This window comes from Calliopsis andreniformis, unplaced genomic scaffold (genome assembly GCF_051401765.1).
Source record: "Calliopsis andreniformis isolate RMS-2024a unplaced genomic scaffold, iyCalAndr_principal scaffold0004, whole genome shotgun sequence".
Classification (NCBI taxonomy): domain Eukaryota; kingdom Metazoa; phylum Arthropoda; class Insecta; order Hymenoptera; family Andrenidae; genus Calliopsis; species Calliopsis andreniformis.
Genome location: NW_027480424.1, coordinates 11065375 through 11073178, shown reverse-complemented (window position 1 = coordinate 11073178; position 7804 = coordinate 11065375).

Genomic DNA, 7804 nt, shown 5'->3' with positions numbered 1-7804 from the left:
TTTTATGCTTCTGGCGTTGACTCCTAAGGCCCTAAATATTCGATCTGGTGGAGCAATGCCTTAGAGTTAAGTCTAGGATGCCGGAAACGCAGAAATGGTCATTACTTTCACGCTTGTTGCAATTATTCCTGTTAAACGATGGAAAAACTGTTGCATCTTTATTGTATTTTATGCTTCTCGCGCTGACTTCGTAGGCCCTAACTATTCGATCTGGTGGAACAACGCTGTAGAGTGAAGACTAGGATGCCCGGAACGTAGAAATGACCATTACTTTCACACTGTTTGCAATTATTCCTTTTATACGATGGAACAGCTGTTGGACTTATATCGTATTTTATGCTTCGGGCGTTGACTTCTTAGGCCCTAACATTTCGATCTGGTGGAGCAACGCCCGACAGTGAAGCCTAGGTTGCCTGGAACGTAGAAATGACCATCACCTTCACACGGGTTGCAATTATTCCTGTTATAGGATGGAAAGACTGTTGTATTTTTATTGTATTTTATTCTTCTGGTGTTGACTTCTTAGGCCCTAACTATTCGATCTGGTGGTACAACGCTGTAGAGTGAAGACTAGGATGCCCGGAACGTAGAAATGACCATTACTTTCACACTGTTTGCAATTATTCCTTTTATACGATGGAACAGCTGTTGTATTTATACCGTATTTTATGCTTCTGGCGTTGACTTCTAAGGACCTAACTATTCGATCTGGTGGAGCAACGCCCTAGAGTGAAGCCTAGGTTGCCCGGAACGTAGAAATGACCATAACTTTCACACTGGTTGCTATTATTCGTTTTATTCGATGCAAAAACTGTTATGTTCATATTGTATTTTATGCTTCTGTCGTTGACTTCTAAGGTCCTAACTATTCGATCTTGTGGAACAATGCCCTAGAGTGAAGCCTAGGTTGCCTGGAACGTCGAAATGACCATCACTTTCACACGGGTTGCAATTATTCCTGTTATAGGATGGAAAGACTGTTGTATTTTTATTGTATTTTATACTTCAGGCGTTGACGTCTGAGGCTGTAGCAATTCGATGTGGTGGAAGAACGCCATAGAGTGAAGCCTAGGTAGCCCGGAACGTAGAAATGTCCATATCTTTCACACTGTTTGCAGTTACTCCTGGTGTACGGTGGAAAAACTGTTGCATCTTTATTGTATTTTATGCTTCTGGCGTTGACTTCTAAGGCCCTAACTATTCAATCTGGTGGAGCAACGCCCTAGAGTGACGCCTAGGTTGCCCGGAACGTAGAAATGACCATTACTTTTACAATGTTTGCAACTATTCATTTTATACGATGGAATAACTGTTGTACTTATATTGTATTTTATCCTTCTGGCGTTGAATTCTAAGTCCATAGCTATTCGATCTAGTAGAACAACGCCCTAGAGTGAAACCTAGGTTATCCGGAACGTAGAAATGACCATTACTTTCACACTGTTTGCAATTATTCCTTTTATACGATGGAACAGCTGTTGTATTTATATCGTATTTTATGCTTCTGGCGTTGACTTCTAAGGCACTAACTATTCGATCTGGTGGAACGACGCAATAGAGTGATGCCTAGGTTGCCCGGAACGTAGAATTGGCCATCACTTTCAAACTGGTTGCAATTATTCCTGTTATATGATGGATACACTGTTGAATTTTTATTGCATTTTATGCTTCGGGCGTTGACTTCTAGGGCCCTAACTATTCAATCTGTTGGACCAACGCCCTAGGGTGAAGGCTAGCTTGTTCGGAAAGTAGAGATGACCATAAGTTTCATACTGGTTGCAATTATTCGTTTTATACGATGGAAAAGCTGTTGTATTTATATCGTATTTTATGCTTCTGGCGTTGACGTCTTAGGCCGTAACTATTCGGTCTGGTGCAGCAACGCCCTGGAGTGAAACCTAGGTTGCCCGGAACGTAGAATTGGCCATCACTTTCAAACTGTTTCCAATTATTCCTGATACATGATGGAAACAATGTTGTATTCTTTTTGCATTTTATGGTTCGGGCGTAGACTTCTAAGGCCCTAACTATTCAATCCGTTGGAGCAACGCCCTATGGTGAAGCCTAGGTTGCCCGGAAAGTAGAAATGACCATAAGTTTCATACTGGTTGCAATTATTCGTTTTATACGATGGAAAAACTGTTGTATTTATATTGTATTTTATGCTTCTGGCGTTGACTTCTAAGGCACTAACTATTCGATCTGGTGGAGCAACGGAATAGAGTGATGCCTAGGTTGCCCGGAACGTAGAATTGGCCATCAATTTCAAACTGGTTGCAATTATACCTGTTATATGATGGAAACACTGCTGTATTTTTTTTGCATTTTATGGATCGGGCGTTGACTTCTAAGGCCCTAACTATTCAATCCGTTGGAGCAACGCCCTAGGGCGAAGCCTAGGTTGCTCGGAAAGTAGAAATGACCATAAGTTTCATACTGGTTGCAATTATTCGTTTTATACGATGGAAAAACTGTTGTATTTATATTGTATTTTATGCTTCTGGCGTTGACTTCTAAGGCACTAACAATTCGATCTGGTGGAGCAACGCCCTAGGGTGAAGCCTAGCTTGCTCGGAAAGTAGATATGACTATAAGTTTCATACTGGTTGCAATTATTCGTTTTATACGATGGAAAAGCTGTTGTATTTATATCGTATTTTATGCTTCTGGCGTTGACTTCTTAGGCCGTAACTATTCGGTCTGGTGGAGCGACGCCCTAGAGTGAAGCCTAGGTTGCCCGGAACGTAGAATTTTCCATCACTTTGAAACTGGTTGCAATTATTCCTGTTATATGATGGATACACTGTTGTATTTTTATTGCATTTGGTGCTTCGGGCGCTGACTTCTAAGGCCCTAACTATTCAATCTGTTGGCCCAACGCCCTAGTGTGAAGGCTAGCTTGCTCGGAAAGTAGAAATGACCATCAGTTTCATGCTGGTTGCTATTATTCGTTTTATACGATGGAAAAGCTGTTGTATTTATATCGTATTTTATGCTTCTGGCGTTGACTTCTTAGGCCGTAACTATTCGGTCTGGTGGAGCAACGCCCTAGAGTGAAGCCTAGGTTGCCCGGAACGTAGAATTGGCCGTCAGTTTCAAACTGGTTTCAATTATTCCTGTTATATGATGGATACACTGTTGTATTTTTATTGCATTTTATGCTTCGGGTGTTGACTTCTAAGGCCCTAACTATTCAATCCGTTGTAGCAACGCCCTAGGGTGAAGCCTAGGTTGCTCGGAAAGTAGAAATGACCATAAGTTTCATACTGGTTGCAATTATTCGTTTTATACGATGGAAAAACTGTTGTATTTATATTGTATTTTATGCTTCTGGCGTTGACTTCTAAGGCCCTAACTATTCGATCTGGTGGAGCAACGCCCTAGGGTGAAGCCTAGGTTGCTCGGAAAGTAGAAATGAACATAAGTTTCATACTGGTTGCAATTATTCGTTTTATACGATGGAAAAACTGTTGTATTTATATTGTATTTTATGGTTCGGGCGTTGACTGCTAAGGCCCTAACTATTCAATCTGTTGGAGCAACGCCCTAGGGTGAAGCCTAGGTTGCTCGGAAAGTAGAAATGTCCATAAGTTTCATACTGGTTGCAATTATTCGTTTTATACGATGGAAAAACTGTTGTATTTATATTGTATTCTATGCTTCTGGCGTTGACTTCTAAGGCACTAACTATTCGATCTGGTGCAGCAACGCCCTAGAGTGAAGCCTAGGTTGCTCGGAATGTAGAAATGACCATAACTTTCACACTGCTTGCAATTATTCGTTTTATACGATGGAAACGCTGTTGTATTTATATTGTATTTTATGCCTCCGGCGTTGATTTCTAAGGCCGTAGCTATTAGATGTGGTGGAGCAACGCCCTAGAGTGACGCCTAGGGTGCTCGGAACGTAGAAATGACCATTACTTTCACACTGGATGCTATTATTCGTTTTATACTATGGAAAAGCTGTTGTATTTATATCGTTTTTTATGCTTCTGGCGTTGACTTCTTAGACCGTAACTATTCGGTCTGGTGGAGCAACGCCCTGGAGTGAAACCTAGGTTCCCCGGAACGTAGAATTGGCCATCACTTTCATACTGGTTGCAATTATTCCTGTTATATGATGGAAACACTGTTGCATTTTTTTTGCATTTTATGGTTCGGGCGTTGACTTCTAAGGCCCTAACTATTCAATCTGTTGGAACAACGCCGTAGGGTGAAGCCTAGCTTGCTCGGAAAGTAGAAATGACCATAAGCTTCATACTGGTTGCAATTATTCGTTTTATACGATGGAAAAGCTGGTGTATTTATATCGTATTTTATGCTTCTGGCGTTGACTTCTTAGGCCGTAACTAGTCGGTCTGGTGGAGCAACGCCCTGGAGTCAAACCTAGGTTGCCCGGAACGTAGAATTGGCCATCACTTTCAGACTGGTTGCAATTATTCCTGATAAATGATATAAACACTGTTGTATTTTTTTTGCATTTTATGGTTCGGGCGTTGACTTCTAAGGCCCTAACTATACAATCTGTTGGAGCAACGCCCTAGGGTGAAGCCTAGGTTGCTCGGAAACTAGAAATATCCATAGGTTTCATACTGGTTGCAATTATTCGTTTTATACGATGGAAAAACTGTTGTATTTATATTGTATTTTATGCTTCTGGCGTTGAATTCTAAGGCACTAACTATTCGATCTGGTGGAGCAACGCCCTAGAGTGAAGCCTAGGTTGCCCGGAACGTAGAATTGGCCATCACTTTCAAACTGGTTGCAATTATTCCTGTTATATGATGGATACACTGTTGTATTTTTATTGCATTTTATGCTTCGGGCGTTGACTTCTAAGGCCCTCACTATTCAATCTGTTGGAAAAACGCCCTAGGGTGAAGCCTAGCTTGCTCGGAAAGTAGAAATGACCTTAAGTTTCATACTGGTTGCAATTATTCGTTTTATACGATGGAAAAGCTGTTGTATTTATATCGTATTTTATGCTTCTGGCGTTGACTTCTTAGGCCGTAACTATTCGGTCTGGTGCAGCAACGCCCTGGAGTGAAACCTAGGTTGCCCGGAACGTAGAATTGGCCATCACTTTCAAACTGGTTGCAATTATTCCTGTTATATGATGGATACACTGTTGAATTTTTATTGCATTTTATGCTTCGGGCGTTGACTTCTAGGGCCCTAACTATTCAATATGTTGGACCAACGCCCTAGGGTGAAGGCTAGCTTGTTCGGAAAGTAGAAATGACCATAAGTTTCATACTGGTTGCAATTATTCGTTTTATACGATGGAAAAACTGTTGTATTTATATTGTATTTTATGCTTCTGGCGTTGACTTCTAAGGCACTAACAATTCGATCTGGTGGAGCAACGCCCTAGGGTGAAGCCTAGCTTGCTCGGAAAGTAGATATGACTATAAGTTTCATACTGGTTGCAATTATTCATTTTATACGATGGAAAAACTGATGTATTTATATTGTATTTTATGCTTCTGGCGTTGACTTCTAAGGCACTAACAATACGATCTGGTGGAGCAACGCCCTGGAGTGAAACCTAGGTTGCCCGGAACGTAGAATTGGCCATCACTTTCAAACTGGTTGCAATTATACCTGATATATGATGTAAACACTGTTGTATTTTTTTTGCATTTTATGATTCGGGCGTTGACTTCTAAGGCCCTAACTATACAATCTGTTGGAGCAACGCCCTAGGGTGAAGCCTAGGTTGCTCGGAAAGTAGAAATATCCATAAGTTTCATACTGGTTGCAATTATTCGTTTTATATGATGGAAAAACTGTTGTATTTATATTGTATTTTATGCTTCTGGCGTTGACTTCTAAGGCGCTGACTATTCGATCTGGTGGAGCGACGCAATAGAGTGATGCCTAGGTTGCCCGGAACGTAGAATTGGCCATCACTTTCAAACTGGTTGCAATTATTCCTATTATATGATGGATACACTGTTGTATTTTTCTTGCATTTTATGCTTCGGGGGTTGACTTCTAGGGCCCTAACTATTCAATCTGTTGGACCAACGCCCTAGGGTGAAGGCTAGCTTGTTCGGAATGTAGAAATGACCATAAGCTTCATACTGGTTGCAATTATTCGTTTTATACGATGGAAAAGCTGTTGTATTTATATCGTATTTTATGCTTCTGGCGTTGACGTCTTAGGCCGTAACTATTCGGTCTGGTGCAGCAACGCCCTGGAGTGAAACCTAGGTTGCCCGGAACGTAGAATTGGCCATCACTTTCAAACTGGTTCCAATTATTCCTGATACATGATGGAAACAATGTTGTATTTTTTTTGCATTTTATCGTTCGGGCGTTGACTTCTAAGGCCCTAACTATTCAATCTGTTGGAGGAACGCCCTATGGTGAAGCCTAGGTTGCTCGGAAAGTAGAAATGACCATAAGTTTCATACTGGTTGCAATTATTCGTTTTATACGATGGAAAAACTGTTGTATTTATATTGTATTTTATGCTTCTGGCGTTGACTTCTAAGGCACTAACTATTCGATCTGGTGGAGCAACGGCATAGAGTGATGCCTAGGTTGCCCGGAACATAGAATTGGCCATCAATTTCAAACTGGTTGCAATTATACCTGTTATATGATGGAAACACTGCTGTATTTTTTTTGCATTTTATGGTTCGGGCGCTGACTTCTAAGGCCCTAACTATTCAATCCGTTGTAGCAACGCCCTAGGGTGAAGCCTAGGTTGCTCGGAAAGTAGAAATGACCATAAGTTTCATACTGGTTGCAATTATTCGTTTTATACGATGGAAAAACTGTTGTATTTATATTGTATTTTATGCTTCTGGCGTTGACTTCTAAGGCCCTAACTATTCGATCTGGTGGAGCAACGCCCTAGAGTGAAGCCTAGGTTGCCCGGAACGTAGAATTGGCCATCACTTTCAAACTGGTCGCAATTATTCCTGTTATATGATGGAAACACTGTTGTATTTTTTTTGCAATTTATGGTTCGGGCCTTGACTTCTAAGGCCCTAACTATTCAATCTGCTGGAGCAACGCCCTAGGGTGAAGCCTAGGTTGCTCGGAAAGTAGAAATGAACATAAGTTTCATACTGGTTGCAATTATTCGTTTTATACGATGGAAAAACTGTTGTATTTATATTGTATTTTATGGTTCGGGCGTTGACTTCTAAGGCCCTAACTATTCAATCTGTTGGAGCAACGCCCTAGGGTGAAGCCTAGGTTGCTCGGAAAGTAGAAATGTCCATAAGTTTCATACTGGTTGCAATTATTCGTTTTATACGATGGAAAAACTGTTGTATTTATATTGTATTCTATGCTTCGGGCGTTGACTTCTAAGGCACTAACTATTCGATCTGGTGCAGCAACGCCCTAGAGTGAAGCCTAGGTTGCTCGGAATGTAGAAATGACCATAACTTTCACACTGCTTGCAATTATTCGTTTTATACGATGGAAACGCTGTTGTATTTATATTGTATTTTATGCCTCTGGCGTTGATTTCTAAGGCCGTAGCTATTAGATGTGGTGGAGCAACGCCCTAGAGTGACGCCTAGGGTGCTCGGAACGTAGAAATGACCATTACTTTCACACTGGTTGCTATTATTCGTTTTATACTATGGAAAAGCTGTTGTATTTATATCGTTTTTTATGCTTCTGGCGTTGACTTCTTAGACCGTAACTATTCGGTCTGGTGGAGCAACGCCCTGGAGTGAAACCTAGGTTCCCCGGAACGTAGAATTGGCCATCACTTTCATACTGGTTGCAATTATTCCTGTTATATGATGGAAACACTGTTGCATTTTTTTTGCATT